The sequence below is a fragment of the Eupeodes corollae genome, chromosome 2 (assembly GCF_945859685.1).
Source record: "Eupeodes corollae chromosome 2, idEupCoro1.1, whole genome shotgun sequence".
NCBI classification, from domain to species: Eukaryota; Metazoa; Arthropoda; class Insecta; order Diptera; family Syrphidae; genus Eupeodes; species Eupeodes corollae.
The window spans coordinates 85,698,533-85,724,282 of record NC_079148.1 but is presented as its reverse complement, the minus strand read 5'-3'; the positions used below and the strand labels follow the sequence as shown (position 1 = coordinate 85,724,282).

Genomic DNA, 25,750 nt, shown 5'->3' with positions numbered 1-25,750 from the left:
TTAAATGTGTATAAAATCAACAATATTTCTAATTCTACTGGACATATTTTAGATTTAATTTTAATTGATAGTTGCCTTGAAGTTCAATGTTAACCATCTTATCAAATGCGTTCGGAAATAGCATGCATCACAATGCAATTGAAATAGTTTGTAATTTTTCCATTTTGAATGAATCTAAATCGAATAATAATTCACATTGCATCACAATGCAATTGAAATAGTTTGTAATTTTTCCATTTTGAATGAATCTAAATCGAATAATAATTCACAACTGTATGATTTAAAAAAAGTTGATTATGATTCCATAAACACTTATTTGAACACAATAGATTGGCATCATATCTAAAGCTGTAAAGATACTAAACAAGCTTTTGCTCTATTTCTCTATTACATTTTAGATTTAGCGGTTTCTTCATACGTTCCTAAAAAAACTTTATTTAAATGTGCAAATATTCCTATCTGGTTCAACAAAAGGAACTCATGACTAAAAAATATCATGAATAAACTTAATAAAGTTAAAAAATCTTCAATTCATTTAAATGAACAGTTCAAACAAATTAGAAGGTAGTATGAAGTTTTGAACAAATTTGTATACAAGCAATACATCTCGACTCTTGAATCGAATATTAAGAATAACCATATGAGTTTTTGGTCTTATATGAACACGAAAAGAAACTCAACTGAGATTCCATCAGTTATAATAATGTGTTGTCCGATTTTTAATGATGAGTTCTTAGATGAATTGAAATACTCAGTAATAACTACTTATTTAGAAGATAGAAAACAGATAGAAAATTTCGGGTGTTCCCCAAGTTAGTCACCTTGGAACCCTTCTTTTTATCATTTTTATTAACGACTTACCAGTACATGTTACTTTTTCTAAATGTCTTCTGTTTGCTGACGATTTGAAAATATTCAGTTCTATAAATTCATCGAATGATACAAAAAAGTTAAATAATTTAATTAAACAGTGTAATATCAATAGGCTATTTTTAACAATAAGAAATGTAGTGTGTGACATTTTCTAGAAGTCCATTATATTATGATTATAAGCCCGAAAACAAAATTTTAAAAAGATTTGATTGCCATTAGGATATGTGCCCTACTACACTCCTAGCTATGCTTAGTATAATCCTATCACAAGAGCTTGTATGAAATTTAATGAATGTGATTTTGCAATTGATTTTAATATTAATGGAAAGGTTTGAAACATAAATTAGTAAATTTGTTATAATGGGATCATGACGAAATCTAGAATGCCAAAAATCTCGAATGCCGAAAATCGCGAAAATTAAAAAAAAAATATCTAGAACGCAAAAATCTCGAATCCACAAAAATCCAGAATTAACAAAAATCTCGAAAGACTCTATCTAGAAAAAAATCTCGAAAAAAAATATAATTTCGAGATTTTTTTTTTGTATTTTTAACAGTTAAAAGTCAATAAAACACAAATACATCAGTTTACCCAATATTTTATTTTCTGAGCAAGAAAAAATTTTTTGCAAACAATAAGAAAGGTGCATGTGTAGCAATGTGCAATTGTATGATTGATAACAAACTTTACTTGTCAACTTTAAGTTTGTTAAGGAGAAGTAAGTTATCCAAAATGTATGTTTGAATTTTTGAGGCAACGTTTAAAATTCGCGCGAATTTTAAACATTGCCTCAAAAATTCAAACATGCATTCTGGATTTTTGCATTCGAGATTTTTTTTTTCTAGATTTTGGCATTTCGAGATTTTATTTTCTAGATTTTTGTTTTCGAGATTTTTTCCATTCTAGATTTTTGTTTTCGAGATTTTCATATTCGAGATTTTTACTTTCTAGATAATTAAGACCCTGTTATAATGCTATACATAAATTATGAGTTTTATTTTTATGTTACGTATCATAATTATTAGTCTAAATGTGAGTGTGTAACTTTTAAGACGAATAAATAAATAAATATATTCATATTAAAGGTGTTAGGTCAAATTAGAAACGTTTGGCACTGAAACACTCCTATTGAGCTTCAGTTGTTGGATATTTGGATTTTATTAGTTTTATATATGAAAAACATTTTTATTAGTTCTCAAACATGGAACATTTTTCACCTGAAACGATCCGCGTTATTAGACACACAATTATTTTGTTTTCTTAAATTATTTTTCAAAGTTAATTAAGTTTCAGGTTTCTGAACTCAAATGAATTCCGTTTTGAAAATAAACATTTTTTTAGAACCCCACCTCGAATCATTTAATTCAAAAGCTTATTGTAAGGTTTTCAACACAACCAAGCAGGCAAACACACCTCTCACATAGACAATCTATCCGCTCATTTAGTTTAATTATTTTAACTAACACATATCTCAACGTTATAATACAAAAAAGCATTTCACAATTCTAATTATCCGAGGTGCATTCTCTCTAATTATGAAGATAGCTCCGAAATGGCTTTCCGCACACGTTAACCTGAATAACAGATGGCACTCTGATAAAAACGGAAAAAGCAGAACCAGCACCACAAACTTTCAATGGTTTTTCATATAAATCTCCAATTTTTTTGTTCTTCTAGATTTGTATCTTTTAGCGCATTGAAAAAAATCTTTCATTTCCACACGCTTTAATTACGTTTTTCGCACGTAAACCATGCCACCTTCATTTGCCTCTTATGTGTCTACCAACAACTTAATTGTTGCCTCATTAATGCGGATAAAACATTTTTCCAACATTAGCAACCATACTGTCCTTTCGGTTCACAGTTGCAAGAAAATACATAGGTAAGGTACAGAGGGATACCTACATACACTTTTTAGGAATAGGAAATAAAACCATGGAAGACTTTCTTTTCCACTCTCTAACACAAAGTCGAAGGGTGTGTCGTGTGTTTGGATTGTGACTGAGTTGAGTAGTGAGTAGTGAGTACTAACTGGCTTCTCTTTAAATGAATACTAGTAAAAAATAGAAAATGAGGTTACCTACTCTGGCCAAAGCACATTATTATGGTGTGGGTAGTAAAAGTACTTTGTAGAAAAAGGGGTGTTTATGCCTTGCATTAATGATAGTCCAGCCATGCCTTGAGTATTGAGCTTTTTCCTCTGAAGGGTATGGTTTTAATGGTAGAGCTCCCAGGTATTTTTATGCTAGCTGATGTTGTCCTATCCTGCATAACATAGTCCAGGCTTTCATTGAATTTTTCTTTTTTTATTTAAAAAGGCATGACAGGACATCACTAAAACTTTAGTTTATATCTATATGCAAATATGCACATATGCACATACATACATCTGTATACCCATATCTGTGGTAGGAAGGTAGTTATTCAAAGTAGGGATCTCTTAGTTTAATTTAATTTTTCTCTTAAGGACACGTTGGTCACGCTACTTATTTTGGTTTCTGCTTCATATTTAATGTGGACCGTGTGCGGACGGTGGACCATGATATATTGTTATTTACAAGCCATAATGGCTCGTGGAGTTTTATGATTCAAGTTTTTTTAATTGTTTTGTTTTTTCTATTAAAAAACGTGCCACGCAAATATTAAAACCAACTAAATCTGTCCCAAGGAACTTATTCCCTAAACTTTATAATGCAGATCGAAAACCTCTTGAAATTATCATGTATTCCAGGCAGGGCTCAATTTAATTTTTTCGACTAAATTATTATTTGGCGCCCTTTATACGTATATTACGTTATTTTGATAATTTTATGTTAAACAAATCGGGCATATAAAGAGAGACTATGGCAAAATTAATTAAGAATTGACCCATTTGTAGTTGGGTACCTAAGTGGAGAAAATATACCCTCTTCTCTTATTTATTTTTAAATGTTTGAAATACTTTACTTTAGTTTACGAGCAAAGCTAACTGCTTACCTACAGACTGTAACAAATTGATATTGGTGTTAAATCAATATAAGAATTATTTTCGCTTTAAATTTGAGATTAATTGAGGATAGATTTAGTATAAATTTGAAAAAAATTGGACGGAATAATAGATTTTGAGGAAAGATCTAACAACTGAAACTAGCTTTCCTTTCAAAAAGTTTAGGCTGCAGACCTGCTGTCAGACATTTTTAACACCTAATTTCATTCCAAAGTCTGCTTTAAGAAAACTATTTTTCAATTAAATTAAGTAAGTCTTGCAGTGGATTTTATACCAATTGATTCAATACAAAGAAATTTAAACTTAAATGAAGATTTAAATGCATATGTAATGTTTGTATTTCCACATAAACATTTTCCATACAGCGCATTAAAAATTTGAATCTTCAGGTATTGTTGAATTCTTTGAGGTATGTAAAACTATTCTTCGCGCATTGGAATTTTTCAATATTGAAATTAATAGTAAGATAAATTCAACTCATCATATCTCTGTATACTGTGCAATGACAACTTATTTAAGGTGTAACTTTATATGGACTTGCTATTGTTCTAAGGATATGAGAAATGATCCCCCAATTTCAAACTTATGCACACTCAGTTTCTTACCCACGTTAACAAAAAAAGGCATTTAAAAAAGTAAGAGCAATTACATTTGAATATAAAACGCACTTAATTTTTGTTCTTCTAGTTCTTTTAATTTTTTGATTTACGCAATTAATGTATCAAACTATTTGTTGACTTTTTTTTATAAAATTTGTATTTCACGTTTTCGTTTTGAAGCACCGATCCAATTCTATATAACATGTCCTAACCATTTTTTAACAAATTGCGTTGTACGGCAGCGCGTGAGTACGAATTTCGTACTTCACAGTAAGGCTGAAGTTGATCTCATAAGGGTAAACTTATTGGCATAATAATAAACTTTAAGACAATTTTTTGAAGTTATTGTCACGAACCATTTAAAAGCACATCGTGATCGTTGAATACTGTTAAGAGGCTTATGTAAGTTTCTGGAGCACTAGCCCAAACGTGAGAGTTATGCTTAAGTTTTGGAGTTTCCACCCACCATTACAGCGAACAAATATTGAGGTATGTGATATTAAGGGTGAGGCAGAATTAAATAAATTAATTTTTTTCTAAGCTAAACTTTAAAATTTAATAAATTAATTAATTTTCTATGGATAAAACGTAAGCACTTACTTTATTAAAAATTACATCTTAATATTTATATTATTTCGTATGAATAAAATTAAGTTTTTACTTTAAACAGACTTTTATTATGTACTGAATTCATGCAAGGTATACTGCTATTAATTATCCACAGTTAATAGTGGTAAGACTGCAAAAAAAAACTAATCTGACTTTAGATACCAGATTGAATTAGCTAATTATTATTTTCATCATGGTTCGATTCGAGCTGCAGAAAAGGTTATCGAGGAGAAAGAGGTGAGCTCCAGTTGTTTTAAATGCAACCCAACTGAAGAAAACCGGAAAAGCTTTAAGCAAGTCAGGAAGGCCTGCAACGCCTATATTCGAAGGACCAAATTTTTACATGATCAAAAACTACGGCGAAAAATACTGCAATGTCCCAAAGGCAGTAAGGATTTTTTGGTCATTTTTGGAATTCTTCCACTTTCTCGGTTCCTACGCTTGTTGTCAATGACACTCCTTTCGTTAGTTCTGTTGATAAAGCCAACTTATTTGCAAGCCAGTTGGCCGAAAATACACGGTAGTACCCGTGGCGTGATGGTTAGTGCGTTGAACTGTCATGCGAGAGGTCTTGCCTTCAATCCCTGCCTGTGCTACCTAAAGTTTTTATTCACGTATATTGCCCCTTGCGAATTGACGAATTCTCCAAGAGTAATTCTTGTCATGAATAGGTCTCCTCAATCTGTGCATTTACTCGCACACAGGAATAAATCCGCTGGCTCAGATGGTATCCCCGTTTAATTCTAAAGAGGTGTTCTTCCACGCTAGCAAAACCACAGCGTAAGCTTTTCCATCTATCCTATTCTTCTGGACACGTTCCGAGTAGTTAGAAAACTGCATTTGTTCACCCAATCCCATAAAAAAGCGAATCTTCTTCTCCCACAAATTATCGACCAATAGCACTAACGTCCCTTCTTTCCAAACACTCCAATTACGAAAAAAATGTTCTTCTATTTTTAAATATGTGAAACAACTCTGGGTCAGCTGAAGTTTTGTACGAGTTTAGATCAAATTCAGTAAGTCTGCGATATGCTAAGTTCTTTTGGCATTTGGCGATGTTATTCAAAGGATATTCCGGTTTATCAACGTACGAGTTGATAGTTTAGTTCACTATAGCTACCTCACTCAAATTTATTCACTACACTGCGAGTCCGTTTTTCGGTAGGACAATAATTAGGAATATCGTAATAAGAGTAAATCGCACTGGGAACAATTCCTTAACAAAAAATTAAATTAAAAAAACTGTTTTGAAATGGGCATGTTTTTTCAATGCTATTTGTCCACACTGATTTGACACCGAATAATGGATTCATATCAATGTTCAGAAGTTTCTATTAGAACACCCTTTACTTGCTTTACCCTTAAAATACTTTTTGTAACTTGCCTTAAGTGAAACATACATTTTGCTACAGTAAACAATCTTCGCTTTTTAAATAAATTAAATTTAAGACACAAATAAGTACCTACCGATCAAAAAATACGCAAAGAGAATAAAAAAAATATTTGCGAGTGTCGCACGAACTTGCCCTTATAAACTAGGTACCTATCTAAAACTTTTTTTCTATAATTTATACCTTATATTATACCATTAATCAAATACATATGTATAAGAAGTCATATGCGGAACTCAATTTAAATTTCTGCAATTACTATCGAGAGAAACTTGTTATCAACATTCATACATACCATATAAGTATGTATACCTTTAATATACCTTTAAAATTAATAGGTATACTACAATAGGTACATTTAACAAGAAATGTCCGACAAGTTAAGTTCTTAGACTTGTTTCAAATTCCAATTTTTCTCTCTCGTGATTCCAATAATGGCCTACAAAGCGCATGTATAAAAGAGCCAATTTTAATAATTGAAAATCTCTCAAAAAAATAATTCTCGGAAAACTTGGAAGCGAAGAAAAACAAAAGTTTTTTTTAATTAATAAGGGATAATAATTTTAATTTTCATCATTCTCGCGTTTCCATCGACTTCATTGTTATTTTTCTTCTTTTGAATGAAACGGTAAGTGGGCCGTTCAGGTCACTTTATGGACCGCGACCCATTCCACTCAAACATTCTTATATGTATATACCTTCTCTCAACAGAACCAATAGTCTAATTAAAAACAAGAAAAATGAATTGAAAATATTTAAGCTGAAGAGAGTGGAGTAACGAACCGAAAGTCCGTACCCAAAGAAACATGAAGACACCGCTAAAAGTGCTGAATAACGAATAAAGCTATACCCGCTGACAGTCTGTTGTCAGAGTATTCTTTTCCTGTAAGCAAAAGAAGGGTGATGGGGATTGACGATATTTTTTTTCTTCGTCCTACTTTGTTAGCTCGTCCTTTGATATCCAAACGAAACGCAAAAATTAAAATGCTAAAGTTGAAATATTTGCTGATAGGAGAATGAAAAATACAACTTTGCCGTGCGTCGGGTGAGATTTTCCCCCTTAACCTGCAGATACTGGGTTTTTGGTATGTTTTCAGGAAATTATTTTATTTGTCTTCAGGCGACAAAGTTAAAAGTTTTTTGTTTAGGTAGGTATCTTACCTACCACGTTCTGTTGCGATTCGTGTCATCGTGTCTAGACTAAGATTTAACAGCAAAAAGTACAAGAGAACGATTTTGTTTATATAATAACAAGCCACTTATTTCTAGAAGCCATGCGAATCATTGATCGGTAAGAAAAATATACATTTAAAGCTCTTTGTTTTCGGTGTATGAGCTGAGTGAAAAATTATCTAATTAAAAAAAAATTGTAACATAACTGGATAAGCTGTTAAAGGGGTTAAGATTTAAACATAATACAGAAAAACAAAGGTGAAAAGCATTAAAAGTTACAAAGCAAAACAAAATTCAAGGTAATAAAATATAGTTTGATAATATTAATTAATTAATATTTATGAATATTTCATTAAGAATTAATTGAGTTTTAAAGAATTTATTAATTAACAATTCCAGTTAGTTTGATAACTTGTACAGATACATTTTTTAAACACAAGTCAATAGTTATCTGTATATATTTTACTGGTTTAAAAATATTACACAGTTTGCAACATTTGTAAATTTTTGCACTTGCACAGCACAGTTACATTAAATAACAAATATTGCATGTTTTTACTTCAAGAGTTAATTAGGCTTATTTATATTCACTAGTTCAAACACTCTCTTTCATAATAAAAAGCACATTTTTAAAAACTATAGGAAAGTTTTTCAAAAAAAAACACATACGATTCAGAAAAATGCATGAAATCTTTATTTGAATCGGTAGTACGCACTAAGGAGAAATTTTCCTCAAAAACCGCACAAAATTATTTGAGATGATTTTTTTGAAAGAAATTAATAAAAATGCATAAATGAGTACAGTTTATGTATATTTCTGTACAAAAAAAGGGTATATATATATAGTTATTGGCATAGTCTGATTCATTTAAACTGTCCAGTCATAATGTTTCTTTTAATTCTTCATAATCTGGTTCTTCTGGCTCAAAACATCTAAAGTTTCGCTTAAGTAGGGCTGGCTTTTGCTGCATTTTCGTTTACATTTACAACTTATCAAAGGATCCGATGTGAGAATGAGCCTATTCCAAACATCTTGACTGCACTGAATCCTTGAAAATTTTCTTGCAAAATCTTGACGGTATGAATGAAAGTGCGTATTACGGGCCTCGGCAGCCTCCTCGGATAACTGGCCAATAGGAAGGATGGCATATTTTATTATAGTCGAGCTGTGCAAAAGTATTTTATGAAGAGTTAGCGTCATTGGATGCCAACCATAATGTTTTACATACATTCTTGCAGTTTCCTTGCAAAATTCTTTAAACTTCATGCCATTAATTCTGTGGCCGAATGACATCGCTTCTAGAAAAACCTTTAGCTTCATTATATATTCTTTATTTACTTGTATACCTGTGATTTCAGCGGCTAGATCCCGTTCAGCGAAGAACTTTCGAGACGTGTTGCCCGAGTTTGTATCCCCGAAGCCAGCTTTTGGCGTATTTATTATTAATCCTGTCCTTTTCCTGTATTCCTTTTGGATTCTTTCTTTTCATTCTTTAACCACGTTCTTTACTTCTGTAATTCGGGCTTGCCATTTCTTAAGAGGAAGTTTGTGGAGTACCGTTTCAAATAAACGGATTCTTGCATGGAGAATGGACATCCAAAATCTCAATGACTGAGGATCCTCCACATTGATATCTTCAAAGCTATTAAAACTCTTGGATGTTTTCCCACATACGTAGCATCTCATGGTAGAGGATCTACTAGTTGCCGCATTACAAACTTTTGCGTCAAACATTGTTGGAAGCAATGTGTGTCGAACGAAAGTGGTTGTTTCTGTAGTAACTATTTGGTCTTCAGTAATTCTTGTGCTTGTTCTTCAATAAACTTTATTTCTTCCTTAGAAATATCAGCAGTTTTATGGAGAAATCGAATGCAGATTGGGTGGCAAAACCGAGTGGATGACGGTGTCGGGTTCTGCCATAAAATCTTTTTTTTGTCTCCAACATGTAACTGCAATCTCAATGGGACTTGAGAACTTTGGAATATATTCTAGTCGTCAGCGTCGTGATTGTCAATTGAACACTTTTGTTGATAAGCTGTTTGATGAGAGCCATCACAACCCAATTAGTTCCAGGTTTTCCAATTCTTCTTCAGCACAGTTTTGGAAAACATCTTATAGATAAAGAAAAAGTCTAGTACTAGTGTAATCGAGTAAGTCTTGTAGCACAACTTCTGCACACGTTTCGATAGCATAATTTCTTTGCTTCTCTAATGAGAGTATAGCAAGAAAAACTTCTCTTGTTTGAGTAAAAACTCCCACTGTCTCCTTGTAAAGTCGCTTTGTTTTTTTTTATTTTTGATATCTGAGCGGTATCTATCATTTTTCTGAGTTTTGTGGCTGTTATTGGTGAAGAAGTTGCGTCTATTATAAGTTTAGAGGCTGTAACTTTTCCCGACATCCGTTGGCTAACGCTTGCGGCGAAGGTACCTGCTCGCGGAGTTTTTTTGTTTTTCGTCCTTTAATGCGATCCGTCAATTCTTGGAAACCTTTGCTTGGGCGTCCCGCCGCACTATTCGGTTTCCATTTAGGAATTGATATAGAAGCATTGAGTCATTCATCATTATTTTCAAAAATTGTTTTTAATATACATAGAGGATATCCATCTTTGCCTTAAATCAGTTTTGAAATGCCGCAAATTACGACTAAAAGCTTGAAAATCGTTTTGGTGACATTTGACCATTTTTCGAAGGCAACATTTTATAAATGACAACTTATGGTCTAAGTTTCTTGCTGTACTCTCATTAAAAAGCTCTTATATAATGTTTTTCGAGGTATTTCAATTAAATTTGCTGTCGAATGTAAAAGGAATCAACAAAAGTTAGAAAGAAAGCTAAATTATTGGACAGAAACATGTAAACTTCAAAAGTGCTTTTTTTAAGGAGGAAAATGTGTTTGCATTTATGATATATTAAAAACCTCTATTTTATTCTAAAAATACATTTTTAACCCGACAACACCCAGCACTATAACAAAAACACCAACTTGTAAAAAAATAGACTAAATTCTTATTTTTTCGCGTGTTTCAATGCTATCCCGAGAAAATAAAAAAAATCCCAATGGAATCACAAAAACGTTTACATTTAAGTTAAATACATACCACGGTCTTCAGAATACATTGCTTAAATTTGTCCACAGTTCACTTCAACCAATACAAAACACCAACTGTAACTGGGTAAAAAAAAGCGCATCACGAGTAAAAGGGTCCATACTAAACAAAGTCTAGATTCAGACTAGTTGCCTAGCAAGGTGCTGTGATGATTGTCCGTTTTAAGACTTGAATATGATAGTACGGTTATTCAACTACAAAAAAAAATTGAGTGGCATTCACAATAATTTTTTTTTTAATTTTGTCCGGTTTTTGAGGCTAAATGCTCCTTAGTTTATTAGATTATTTCAAATGTTGACCTTGACTGGTCCATCCGCTTCAAATTTTGCCATACTTCATCCAACATTTCGGCCAGTATCTCAAGAATAAATGCTTCAATGTTGTTTTCCAATGCGTTAACTAAAGCGGGCTTGTCTGTGTAGACATGAGCTTTAAAATAGCCCCACAACAAATCTAAAGGCATTAATTCAACGCCCTAGCGAGATATCTTCATTAGAGTGAAATAGCCCCGCCAAACAACAGAAACCTGACAAATACAGAAATTGACCAACATTTACAACAGATGGACGAAACAATAAAACGAACGATGGAACGAACAATACCAAAGTACAAAGAACGGGACCAAATGCATGCCTATAGACACGCAACTATTGAAGCACTGCGTAGGCACAAAAGTGTCTTGCAGCCAAGACTCAAAAATTTCCACAGACAACTTGAAGATCCACACGACTTGGAGGTTAGGACACTGAAGTCGTCAATAAAAAGATCAATTTTTTGATTAAGAAGACTTACAGATTATCAATTAACAAGTACTGGGATCGCAAGATCTGGTCGGTTAATTCCAGTACGTTAACTAAAATCAACAAGATATTTAGGAAAAAGAACGATAGTGACCTTCCGTGTCTGAAACTCCAGAGAACTAATAATAGAGACGTACTCAGGACAGCGCAAATAAATTCAGATGAAGCCATCTTTGACAATGGCTTTTACATAATTGAAGATCCGCAGGAAAAAGTGGAGGCGGTGGGAGTCGCTTTCTACCAAGTGTACAAGGTGAATGTAAGCATTCGTCCCAACAACGACCTGGAAAACAGAGCTGTACTTAATCACTTTTACCTTCGAAATGATATAACATAATGACGATCTGAGAATCGTGGTTTCATGCGGTTCAATGACGATTTCTTGGCAAACACCATAATCGCCGAGCAAACGGGACCAAATCCCTTTTCAGTGACGAAGGTTGAGATTCAGCTCATCTTCAATTCAATAAAAAAATAAAAAGTAAGCAGGTGTCGATGGTATATCCAACGTTGTACTAAAACATTTATCGATGGGGGCAATTGACATTTACACCACACTCTTCAATAATGCACTGAATAATTTATATAATCCAGTGCATCAGAAGACTGCTGTGGTTCATCCTCTCCCAAAAAAGGGAAAGGACAACTCCAACCCGTCAAATCTTCGGTTGATAAGTCTTCTTCCGAACATCAGCAAAGTTTTCGAGAAGATCATCAATAGGGCTCTCACTAAGTGTGCTGCGGACAACAAAATAATTCCGGATAAAGAGTTCGGGTTCAAGGCGTGTCATGACACAATTCACTCTGCGTCTAAATTCGTTTCTTATATATAATTAAATAAATCAAAACAACAATGCACTGGTGCTGTTTTGGTAGAGGGTCTTTATCTAAAACTGTTTAAAATAGGTACATAGGTGTGTGAATATTTGGAAAAGATTGCGCAGTCGGAAAGGATATGTCGGTGTACTTTGGTTTTGAAATATTGAACATTCCATTGACAGAGGTGGTATTCGCAAATGCCAATATCTGTACTTCACAGAACGGACTCAAATTGATGGGCATTCCTAGTAGCGCGAGTATTTCGGTTGAACACCAGTTCAACAGCCCAACCTTCTCGAGATGCTCAAGTTATGCAATTGATTTTATGATGTTATTGTCGCCAAACAATAGGCTTAAGTAGTTACTGGAGCACCACCCAGATGGGTGTTAAATTGAAGCCTTACACGATTTTAAATATGTTTTATAGATTGCAGACACACATCAGAAGGAGAAATACATTTCTTGCATCTAAGTCAGTGTTATTTCTACGCCAAAAACTATACTATACGTCAATGTTAATTCATTTATCAGCAATGTATTTATTTAATACATGTTTTGTTGCTATTGCTCTGACTAAATGTATGAACTTGAACTAAAACGTTTACCCAACTAACCTATTGTGTGGTTCCGGCGAACAGTTTGTGACAAAAATCTATTGACACAGCCAAACAGAAAACGAACTAATTTCAAAAATTACATCGGCAAAATATCCTGTTAGCTTTATAAGTGGCATTGCATGAGCGTGTCGACGAGATGCGGTCGGGTAAGGGCTTTGTATTTGTAAATGTGCATCAATTACTTCGCTCAGTGTTGCCACAATGTTAAAATAGTAAGAAGAATGTTAACCTTTTTCTTTATGTTTAACTTTTGAGATGATGTTCCTTTTCCTTATGTATCTATGCTGTCTTTTGCATCAAGAATCTTATTATTTGTTTTTATTTGAGGATTTTCTGGAACTAAATTTAACTGTGTTCTTACATTATCCAAGGGTGGAATCGGTTTAGGCGATTGTTGATAAATGACGGGCAAAATTATTGAATTTTATCTGTGTAAGGTAATGGTCAAATTTATATCTGAAAAGCTGTCAAAACAAAAATGTGATAATCATTTTCCTACAAATATGTCGTTTCTAAACAACAACAATAAATTGTGACAATTATAATCTGAAATTGTTCAATCGAATTGAATTGAATTGAATCATCTTACACAGAAGGAATGAATATAATATGATAGTCAATTATCACCTTAGTTGATTCCACCGCATAATAATTTTAATAAACAAAAATATAGAATTTTGAGTACATATATATATGTGTTAACAGTCATCCTATGCGCAAAGCAATATTTATTCGTTTTTGGAAAAATGCTTCAATACTTGTTACTATTTTGTTTAGATTTTTTACGTTTTTTGGTATATTTTGTACCACTTTCTGAAAGGTCCGCGGCAACACTGATTGCGTCGCTTGCTTTACTAATACTGCTCAGTTCTATTCTACTATTTAGCATAGTGACGTTCGTGGTGTCATTGATGGATATTTAATGTGGTCCCATTTCCACTGCTGCAGTTGATTTGGATTGCAAGGGAATTCTATGTAGCCACACCGATTGATTGCTATATTTCAATCCTTGACACACAAAACCTACTTCTGTTCAATTTTTTGCAGCGAGGGCTATGGTTCGGGATGTTGTTGAAACGGTGGAGTTAAGTCCGAATAAGGGGGACATTTTACATATCCACCTACAGTGAAAAACTCGATAGGGTTTTTTATCTTTTTCCCCATTTAAAATCGAGAGCGTTTGGGATCAGCGCTGATGGGGATAATTATAGCGACTTTCATTCATCCCTGATTTATTCATCAATGAGGTACTACCTATGTACATAATGTGCGTATTAATTTTATTGGAAATCATTATTCACTTCGGATCCCGATTAATATCGCAAACAAATTGTTGTTAATGGAAAATATTTCATTATAAAGTTAGTATAAGTGCTCTTGCATGTTATCTGTTCAGAGATTTATTTTTAATCCCAGAAAGAATTAAATAGCTTTTGAAAATTTTCTTTTGCCATAAGGCTGCGCATTAAAATAATTTATGTGGCGAGGTATCCACTCGTTTTTTATTTAACAAGCTCCACAAAATACGTGTCATGTGCACATAAAAAAGTCAAGAGAAAACAATTAATCTGTTTTGTTTTCGGATTTCATTTAAAATTACGAGTATAGAAAGAAAAACTTTTAAATTAAAACTTTAGTTGTGTTTTTTGAAAGCAGGAAAAACATACCAACACAAGAAGCCAAAAAATAAAGGGACATTTTCAAAAGTTTTTTTTTCGATATAGTGCATCATATTCTCTAAACCTATTATATTAAAGTAACTTTAACAATCTAACAAAAATATTAAACATATAAGTTGTTCAAGTTGAAATCTACGAAGTTTAAAATGAACTTTTCCCAAAAGACGTACATAGGTTTCACCATACATCAATTTCTTTATCGCAAAAAAATAGTCACCTACACACAAAAGTGTTTTTATAAAAAATACTATAGCGCACAATTCTTTACAGCCTGTTGTAAGGGTCTTGGCATTTTACTAGTAAATAATGTAGCGAATACAAGGCATTCTAAAATTGCTTTCCTTGTTGGCAGTAAAATACTTATTCCAATCTATTGGGAACAGTGCATTTGAACACGTGAGAACAGTGAAAGTTTGTCAAAGCTTCATGAGGATGTAAAATGCAAAATCAATTAATATTATAAAATAATATAATGGCTTTAATATGTTACTAAATCTTTTACAATTTTGAACCGTCGCACAGTGGTGTCAGAGCAGAAAAAAATCTTTTTTACAAAGTCATATTTATCCTTTTAAACTTTCTGTTTTAATAATCTAAGATAACCAGAGCGTATGATTTAAAAGTATTTTTTAACATATGTATATATTGTGTATTCTGTTTTACAAACCCTCAAAGTTGAAAAATAATTGTACTCAAATCGCAAAACGTATTCACAACAAATATTGAGATGTTTTTTTCTGAAGTTCCTTTAAATAAAATCATCTTCTTAAATCATTTGTTTGGTCTATTATCGATTATCTAAATGTTACACCCTGTAATTAACATCATATAATTGCACATGCAAATTCAAGTAATGACAATAAGTCAAAATATGTAAATATCATTTCATTGGTATAATACTTGTCATATATTTTTGGCGCGAAATGGAGATTCGTTTTCCCGCGTATTTTGTACTATATAATAAAACTAAAATTGTCAATATTCCTATTATACTTTAAGTCGTTGAATTTAATAAAGTTCCTAAATTTTTTAAGCATATAAAACTCTTCTAAAGTTATATCAATTGGCGACGAGGATTTTAAAATGGAGGCAGCGTTGAAAGAAATTCTTAACACTAAAAAACAGTGGATGGAACAAATTTTAAGCCACAACCAAGCTTCATTGGAGCGTTTGATGCATAATTGCCCATCCAGTAGTAAACCCACAATACCCCAGTTCCATGCATTTGACCACGAAAAAGAATCTTGAAAAAGTTATCTTTCTCAACTCCAACAGCACTTTATTGCAAATTCTATGGAAGATGACAACTTAAAAAAGGCACACTTTTTATCAACATGTGGGACCCAAACCAACGACTTGCTCAGGAAGTTGGTAGGAACAGAAGATGTAAGTAGACTCATATTCAAAGACCTTTCTGCGAAACTAACTAAACATTTTGAATCCAAACTGCACGTGCTTGCTTCGAGATGTAAATTCTTGCAACAAAAAATGCTCCCTGGTCAAACATATGCAGAATGGATTGCCGATTTAAGAGGTCTTGCAAGAGATTGCGCTTTTGCCTGTACCAAAGATAATTGCAACACTTCATATGCCGATAACATGATAAGAGACATGATCGTCCTTTATAGATAGAATTTGGTTTACATATTAAAGGTGCAAATTCCGATTCAGTTTTGCAAATTGGATCTGATTCTAAAGACCAGCTTTTGACGGATGCAATGTCACTCTGCAAACAACATGAATCTGTGTTCAAATTGAATTAGGTTGCAGTAAGTCTTATGAAGCACATCTAACAATGAAATCCAATTGCCAACCTAAATACTTTAAATACCGTCCGGTGCCGTTTACTCAAAAAAAAACTGTCCAGCAGGAGCTAGAACGTTTGCGAAAACTGGACATTCTACGTCTCATCGAATCAAGCCAATGGGCCGTACCCATTGTTGTGGTAAAAAATCCAAATGGAACCTTACGCATATGTGGAGATTTTAAGATCACGATCAACCCACACTTAGAAATCCAGTGCCACGCATAGAAGAACTTTTTCAAAAATTGCAAGGAGGGCGATACTTCACGAAAATCGATTTGTCCGATGCCTATCTCTAGATACCTCTGGACGAAGAATCGAAGAAAGTCTGTGTAATTAGTACCGAATTCGGATTGTTTGAGTATCAAAGGTTACCTTTTGGTACTTCCAGCTCAACTGGTATCTTTCAGCGATATATGGACCAACTAACTGCCAATTTGGATGTCTGCGTCTCGTACCTAGACGATGTTATCGTGTCCGGGCGTACAAATGAACGGTTAGAAAATCATGGTTTGCTATGTCGACTAGCAAAATGTCAGTTTGCGAAGACTGAGGTGGAATACCTTGGTCATATAATTGATGGAACAGGCATTCGTCCATCGAAAACCCGAATCAAAGCTATCATCAATTTTCCTGAGCCAAAAGATCTAAAGGACCTGGAAGCTTTTATTGGTAAGATAAACTATTACAACAAATTCATAGATAATTTTGCCCAAATAGCTGCACCGCTCAACTAGCTAAGAGCTAAAGACGAAGATTTTAAGTGGGGAAAGGAGCAACAAAATTCTTTCAACGCTTTTAAAGAAAAAATTTCAAATGTGTCACGATTAACACATTTTAAAGATGATCTACCTATCACTTTGGCTACCGATGCTTCTTCGCATGGCATTGGGGCAGTCATTTCAGCTCCATTGAACCCCAATTCCAACGGGTTGGCCGAAAGGATGGTAAGAACTTTCAAAACGGCTTTTCTAAAAATCATGGCTGGAGATACGACGGGCGATGATGCACTCGCCACATTCTTATCCACTTTTCGAACCACACCGGACGAAATGGGAATATCTCCAGCAGAAAAACTTCACGGTCGTCCACATCGAACTTTACTATCTGCTATGATTCCTGAACAAAAAAGATATACTGAGCCAAATCAACCGAAGTTTCGTACGGGTCAATCCGTATATCTTCGACAGTATCTTAAAGGAAAAAAGTGGGTCACAGTCAGAGTAAAAAAAAATCTCGGAAGAAGGATGTACGAAATAAAAACAGATCAAGGGATCTGCAGACGCCACCAAAACCAGTTAAGATGTAATGCAAGAAGAGATAGCGAGACCGACTTCTCTCTTCACCAACAAGAATCTATGGACCGAAGACAGGCAAATTCTTACAATTTACTTTCTGATAATATTTCTTTTCCAAGTCAAAACCAACAACATGACAACACTTGTGATGACGATGTTTTCATTGATCCGGACTCCTGTCCTCCAATGGTTGACTTGTCAGGAGATCAACAAACAACAACTGCGGACACACCTGTAAATTCAAACGAACCGAAAGACGGACATTCACATTCAGCAGATATAGAACGAGCTATGCCAACACTAAGAAGTACATCGCGTCCCAGATTCAAGACCGTTCGTTTTACTCCAACTTAAACGAAGGGGTAATTGTTACACCCTGTAATTAACATCATATAATTGCACATGCAAATTCAAGTAATGACAATAAGTCAAAATATGTAAATATCATTTCATTGGTCATATATATTCTCGCGTATTTTGTACTATATAATAAAACTAAAATTGTCAATCTTCCTATTATACTTTAAGTCGTTGAATTTAATAAAGTTCCTGAATTTCTTAAGTATATAAAACTCTTCTAAAATTATATCACTAAAAAAAATAAAAACATTGATTATTTTTAAAAGATACCTTCTATAAGTAGTCTGAAGCTTTAGTACTAGGAATAAATGCGTTTTTTTTTTAAATTTTTGATTTAAAAAAGCGCCAAAAGATACCAAGAAAGTAAGTATGCCAGCATATGCTCCATACATTAATGTTAAAGCACAGACAAAATCGAATGCATATACGTTCGAATGTGGAAGTTATGCTCAAAAATTTTTCACTGAATCGGATTTGAAAAACTCCATTTTGACGGTGGTGTTTACCAAAAAGTTTGATTTCTTCGGTATTAATTGTCAGAATGAACTGGTCCAATATTTTAAGAAAAAAATGTCAAACTTAAAAAATAAAACAAAATTAATGCGTGGACAATTTTTTTTGTTTCTTGGCCTTTGATGATCAATCAGTTGGATGCGATTAATAATAAAATAAAACTAATCCATCTTGGTTTTACCCTACTTTTCGCCAGTTGTTTTCCAGCTTCTTCAGGGGATTTATTTAGTATTTTATATTAAAAAAGAAAAAATATATGATTAAAAGTTGCACAAAAAGTGCGAAAAGTTTAAGTTTAAAAAAAAATCTCACAAATTAAACTTATGATCAAATTTCCATTATCAAAAAAAAAAACTTTGAACTCAATTGAACAACATTAAGAAAAGGATTATGGATAGTCTTTTATTTTTTTCTAATATTTCGCTAAAAGTAGGGCAGGTAGAGATAAAAAAGGTGTTTTATTGCATTTTTTTGTTGTGTATAGCGTATTTTTTTTATTACTTGGCTTATTAGAATAAAATCTCTTACTTAAATCCATACATATAAGGGATTAATGAAAAAAAAGTCATTATTGAGTTATTGAGCATTTGTGCAAGTTGTTTAAGAAACTCTTTGATCAACCAAGAAGTGAAAGTGAAGTGAAATATAATAACAAAAATGTGTATATAGTAAATTAAATACATTAAAATGGATTCAATCCAAATTCCTTATTCGGTGTTGTTTAGTGAACTTACTACTAATGGTCATGATGCTCAAAATCTTCTACTATATTTTGTAAGGAAACCCAAACTTAGTTTCTGAGCAAATAGCAACTGTTCTGTCGGGAGTAAAGAAACGTTTTATGTCTCATTTTTTAAGTTCATTGGAAAAAAGTCATTATGAAAAAAAATACACTCATTGCCTCGAAGGATTTTTCGAAGTAGAACTTACTCAAAGTGAATAAACTGAAACGTCAACTAATATAAATATGTTTCTTCAAGAAGATATAAGCTTTGCATCAACATCAGCGAGCTTTTCTTACTCACAATTTGATCCAGATAAGGCTCTTCAATTATTTATACAAGCACAATTGTCGAAACGCCAATATGAAGATTTAGACATGCCCTAGATGATTTTACTAAAAAAAACTTGTTTTTAAGTATAACATCAAAAGCCTCAAATTTTATACAAATGTCAATAACTTTTTTTCTAATATTTATTTCTTGCCCAAAAAGTTTAAAAAGTTTACTTTAGTTGAGACACATACATGTCGCTTTGACTGTAACATGTCGTTGGGTTGAACATAATATATGTATAATGTATATACACAAAACACAATAGCTTACCTATTTTGAAAGGTATATGAGTCTTTTTAAAGTTTTATTGAAATTTAAGACCATAACGGCTTATATAGCAAAAAGTTGGTCTACGAAGTGCAAGATGTAAGTGTTGATGTATCATAGCAATGCTTGTTAAAATATGACATAACATAATGTTTTTCTTAACGCATTTAGCAGTGTATTGAGTATTGATATATGTATTAATAAAATAGGTAACGCAACATTCGTTCCAGAACTAGGGCCTAGTGACTAACAAGTCTCAATTATTCATATCTGCGAGTATTGTTGTCAGGGATGGAGAGGACCTACGATTTCAAGCCGATTTTTAACTGCTAATGTCAGAAAGAATTTTTTCGACATGAATTACTCTAGGAGGATTTGCCAATTCCTCGCAAAAAAACTTTGCATGGCATAGGTAGGGTTTCAACCGATAAGACCTCTCGCACGACAGTCCAACGCCTTTTTTTTAAATTCATTTTTATTCATTAATTCTTAAAACTTTCTTAAAGCTAGACAAAAATTCATAAAACTAGCCTAATTAACCATAAGGACACTCTAAGTAAAACAATAATACTTAATTCTAATGCCTTTCGACGCTAAGATCTATGTTACTATAATTCATTTTACCTGGGTAAGTATTTAGAGATTGCAGTCATAAGCAAATACAAATTAGGTAAAACTGGCCAACTATATAAGAATAGAACATTTTTTTTAGATTTTTTAGATTTTTTAGATTTTTATTTGATCATTGCTTTCAACATTTTCCGCTAAATGCTCATAGTCAGATATGTTCTACTAAATGCACATAGCTAAACAAATAAATACGGTGTTAAATGCAAAAAAAATAGCTTGCAAAAATGAATACAAATAAAAAAGAGGCTGGGATGCGACTTATAACTTCCTATCCGTGTCCGTTTGTCTATTTATTTTTTTTACAAAATAATACCGATTGGATTTTCTAAGAATATTATTTTAATTTAGCAAAAAAGCTCCGAATAGAATGAAATAATTTTGAAGTCAATACCTTCGTCTATTCTCGAGCTTTTCGAATCGAGTATCTTATGTTTTATAGAAAAACTGCGTATTGTTTTTTTTCCAAGATTAAGGTTAAAAACATTATTTTCTAAAAATCTTAAAGTTAATATCTTAAATGTTTGCCAATATATTCGTGTCAAAAACCAATTCTTAGTAGCTTTTTTTGCATTTTAGAAGGAAACCGTTACTTTGATTTTTCTTAAAATTTAATCAGATGTCAAAAACGTTATACCTTGTTGCTTACCATTATTTTAGAGGCTATATCTTTTATAGTTTTTTGATTTATAAAAAAAAAACTTTTTTGCTATCACGTTTTATTATAAAACATACAATTTGATTGATCGTGTGCACTTTTGGTTCGTGAGATATTAAGGCTCAAGCAGAATATTCGCTTTAATTACTTTTGCATCTTTGGCTGTCGTTATCTTTAAGACAAAATTTATTAAAATTGATATTGCTACTGGTTTTTGAGATATGAACAATGAAAAATGGTATCCCGAATGTTTGGACGTATACAAACGTACGAACGTACGTACGCACAAACATATATTTTCAGAAATCATTAATTTTTATTCTAGGGATCTAGAAATGTCAAAATTGTCAATTCGACAAATCGGACGGATTACAAGTTTTTATTAAAATCAGAACTTGGTCTTCTTTTTAACATTTATATTTTTAGTGCAATGTACGATTAAAATTAACATAATGTGTTATAAGTTATGTACGTTGGAGAATTTAAACTGTTTAAGTCAAAAAATTACAAAATTATGTTAATCCAGCTGTAATTTGTAAAACTAAGATCTATAATAAAAGTACTACGCAGTGAATAATTAAAATTGTCGCCGAACTGACGAGTAATGAAAAGCGAGATATCAACAATTTTAAACGTTCTTCAGAATTCTGGGGCCCTACTATGTAACTCGATTCTAAAATGAAATTGGTGGAATTCGAAAAACTTGCGAATAAACGAGGAACTACGTAATTCGAAAGTAGAATTTAAAACAAGTCAAAATCGAAAATAATCAATCTGCATCAAATGTGTTTGCGAGCGGTTTTTATGTTTTTGTCAAAGTGTAAGTAAAATATTATAAATTATTAATATTAATTTTAAAAGTTTTTCATTCAATTTTTTGTGTTATTGAAATAAAAAGAAAAAACATTTTTAATTAATGCATTCAACAAATTATTTCTAACATCTTAATTATCTTGTTTTTTTAGCTTTGTTTAAATAATGGTCGTTGTCAGTTGAATGTTGTTTAAAGTGTCGATTTTCTTCCAAAAATATGTCTTGAAAAGGTTCTGGTAATGGGACTCTGAACTTTAAGCAAATGTTGTGAAGTGCACACTGCACAACAAACGTCCTCGTGACAGGGTAGAAAGTTATTATTATTTCCGTAATCATAATTTTGTTTTTAAATATATTTGTATCAATTTTCCAGAAAAAAAAACTAAAAATCTAGAATCTGTTGAATGACAATGCGTTATCTATGTTTACGTTGCCTATCATATTAATTGCTTATAAAAAATAAGCTAAATTAGTCTTGCAATGGCTAGGTTTATCGTTATTGTGTTATGTCAAAAAATTTTATCTTCAGTCTGATGCTATCCGTACAAAGTTGCATAACGAACTTTGTCATCCTCACATTTCTCAGAAAGAAACAATGTACTTATACTTACTTCCTACTATACTCCTTTCTAAAGCAAAAGACTTTTTTTTAGCATTTGCATTTTTCATGAGTCAAGTGTCTTTTCTTGTAACTGTTTCGTATTCTGTATAATTCTGTACAATTCTATGGTATTCTTTTGTTTGTATTTATAAAGGTCATTCATAAAACAATGTGTTTGTGTACTCATCAAATAGGATTAAGGCTGTTTCTTTTTTTTAAGAGTAGTGTTGTTTTTGCCTGATTCTCTCTTAAGTTCTTGTTTTTGTTTTTAATGATACTATTAACCTTGCTTCTCTCTTCTATTTGGTCAAAAACAATGTGATTTAGTGGAAGATGTTGATGCCGGCATGGCAGGACGACATAAATATCATTAAAATTCTTCAATTTACATTTCAACCTAAAACTTAGCCCATGTTGATTTTATCTTTATCTTTGCAGCACAAGAAGAAAACGTGGAACAGCAGCTAGACATCCTCATTTGTGAGCATTCAGGCAGAGGACCATAAAGATAAATCAGCTGTAAGTATCTTATTAGTTAAGATTAAATGATATTATATAAGGATTTTTTGAACATGGGGCCAACGCCCTGTTATATGGCATTTATTATGTATTAATTCTGTAAGTAAATTTATAATCCCCAGCTCAGGAGCGGTGTGACCTTGGAAAAGGGTTGATCTGGAGTCAAGATTTAGAATAAGATTAAAATCATTATAACATTTAAAGCTCAAAAATAACAAAATCATCACTGTTTCGTTGATACAGGTTAACAGGTTCTTTCGTTTTCTTAACTAAAAATAAAATGTAATACAAATTTGCATTGCTTGAGTGACACTAAGGAACATTTTAATCGGAGTATCGAATATCGAACTTAGTAAAATTTTTCAATGTAAGAAAAATAGGAAGACAAAAGCCTCAACTTTAAAATAAGAGTTAAGTAAAATTGATATTATCATCAAAGAAAAGTATTTTTGTCATCTAACAAAAATATTGAACATGCAAAATATAATTATTGTAATCTTACACTCATTAAAATTAGAGTAAATTCAAACCTTTGTGAGACACATTCTTATTAACTCTTAAAAGGTTTGAATTGATTATAACTTAGCCAGTTAAGATAATTTATCTATTAAATGGTATAAAATAAAATAATGTTTTTTTTTGTTTCTATTCAACAGCCCAAAACATTATTATCAAAAAGAAATTCATTATTCGTTTTCCTTTCTTTAAATATTAACAAGTACAAGTGGCAGTGATGGGTATTTTCAAATAAAAGTGTCTCAGAGGACCAGTACTTCTATAACTCTGGATTCTAGCATAGTAGGTTACAAACTTGTCACTGTCTACCTCGCCACCTCGACCCTTTTACCCAAGCACCGACAATCATACAGACAACAAGCTCGATCCCCAGTTAGCTGTCTACAGTTTCGAACGCCAAGTTGGTTTAGGTCTTCGCCCACCTGCGTGCGCTACCTTAATCGCGGTCTTCCTCTTCTGCACTGCACAGCCGCTGCTGTCCCTCACGATTGGATTCAAAGACCTTCCGGAGCGTTGATTTCCATTCGCTCTACGGCCCGTACAGTTTGTCCTTTTATCTTCTCCTCCCTTCTCCATCTATGCAGCCGGGACCAAAAGTCATCTCATCTTTCTTTGACAGGGATGATGTGTGTCTTATAGATGGTGATTGTAGATGCTCGAGAGAGGACTCAATTGCCTTCTAAGTCACAAGAAGCAGCGATTTTCAAGAGTTATTCTTCGTTTGATTTCGAAACTGGTGTCGTTGTCTGAGTTTATAGCGGTGGCCAGGAAGAAAAAGTCTTTAACTACCTCAATGGTAAAACTGTCCATGGTGGAGTTTTGTCCAAGACTTCGTCGTTCAATATCCTTTTTTGATGACAGCATATACTTTGTCTTGCCCTTATTGACCAATAAAGCCATCTTCTTCCCTTGCGTCGCAATCCCGAAAAACGCTCCAGTGACATCACACTTTGATCTTCTAATTATGTATGTCAATATCATCTGCGTATCTGAGAAATTGGATGAACCTTTGAAAGATTGTTCCTCTAATATTGGCGGGTGAGTTTTGCACAATTCTTTTCAGAACGATATTGTAGAAGCCGCATGCACTGCATCGCCTTGTCTAAAATCTTTTTTTGACATCAAATGGATCGTTGAGATCTTTTCCAACCTTGATAGAGCAGCGTGCATTCTCCATCGTCGTTCTGCACACACGGATAAGTTTAACAGCGATGCCAAAACTAGATATTGCTTTGTAGCGCTCTTCCCTATAGATGCTGTTATACGCGGCTTTAAAATCGATAAAGAGCTGGTGGGTATCGACGTAAAGTTTCTGGGTTTCTTACTAATGTGTAATGTGAATATTTGGACTTTCCTGGTCTGAAGCCCACTCTCAGGTTGTTGACGAACGGCTTCAGAAGTTCACATAATACGGCAGAAAATATCTTATATGCAATGTTCAGGAGACTGATGCCTCTGGAGTTAGTGCAATTAAGAGATTTTCCTTTCTTATGTATTGGGCATCAGCGTTTCCGTCAGGCGTCAGCTCCAGCAGCATTTTTTTGACTTTGGTTTAGTGTCTTAGAGGACCAGTACTTCAATAACTCTGAATTCTAGCATAGTAGGTTACAAACTTGTCACTGTCTACCCCGCCACCTCGACCTATCTATCTATCTATCTATCTATCTTCACTTAGTCGAGGTCAAGTAGGCAGGATTGTTGATCTGCGTCGCCTAGGTTGAGGTGGTTCGATCTCCTTTACAGCGGAATTCAGTTCGTCATCGCCGTTATATAATTTGGAGAATGGGTCTTTCTATTTTCTCAACATAGACTTCTGTTCTACATTTACCTTCGATATTTCCCTGATCTTCCTTACATGCTTCGGTTCGTGGCTGATACCATTGGGAGCAATTTTTACCTTTTGGTAAAATTTATGAACCTCATTCCTGTTGTGACATCCCTCTATCTCCTCGATCGCGCGCTTCTCATGCTCTCTTTTTTCCATCTAGGAAGCCGGTGTTCCTCTCTCCTCTTCTGCTGGTAGATCTCGCGAGCAGCTCTGGTCCTTCTATGCAGAGTCGTTATG

The 25,750-nt window shown here is 33.1% G+C and overlaps 1 protein-coding gene across 2 annotated transcripts in view; it reads left to right on the top strand.

Annotated features, from left to right (window-relative positions):
* LOC129944637 (uncharacterized) overlaps positions 1 to 25,750 on the top strand; it is a 173,637-nt gene that overhangs the window by 41,905 nt on the left and 105,982 nt on the right. For both annotated transcript variants that reach the window (XM_056054203.1, XM_056054202.1), the window contains exon 2: positions 23,089 to 23,169. The gene's annotated coding sequence lies outside the window, so the exon portion shown is untranslated. The remainder of the gene's footprint in view (positions 1 to 23,088; positions 23,170 to 25,750) is intronic.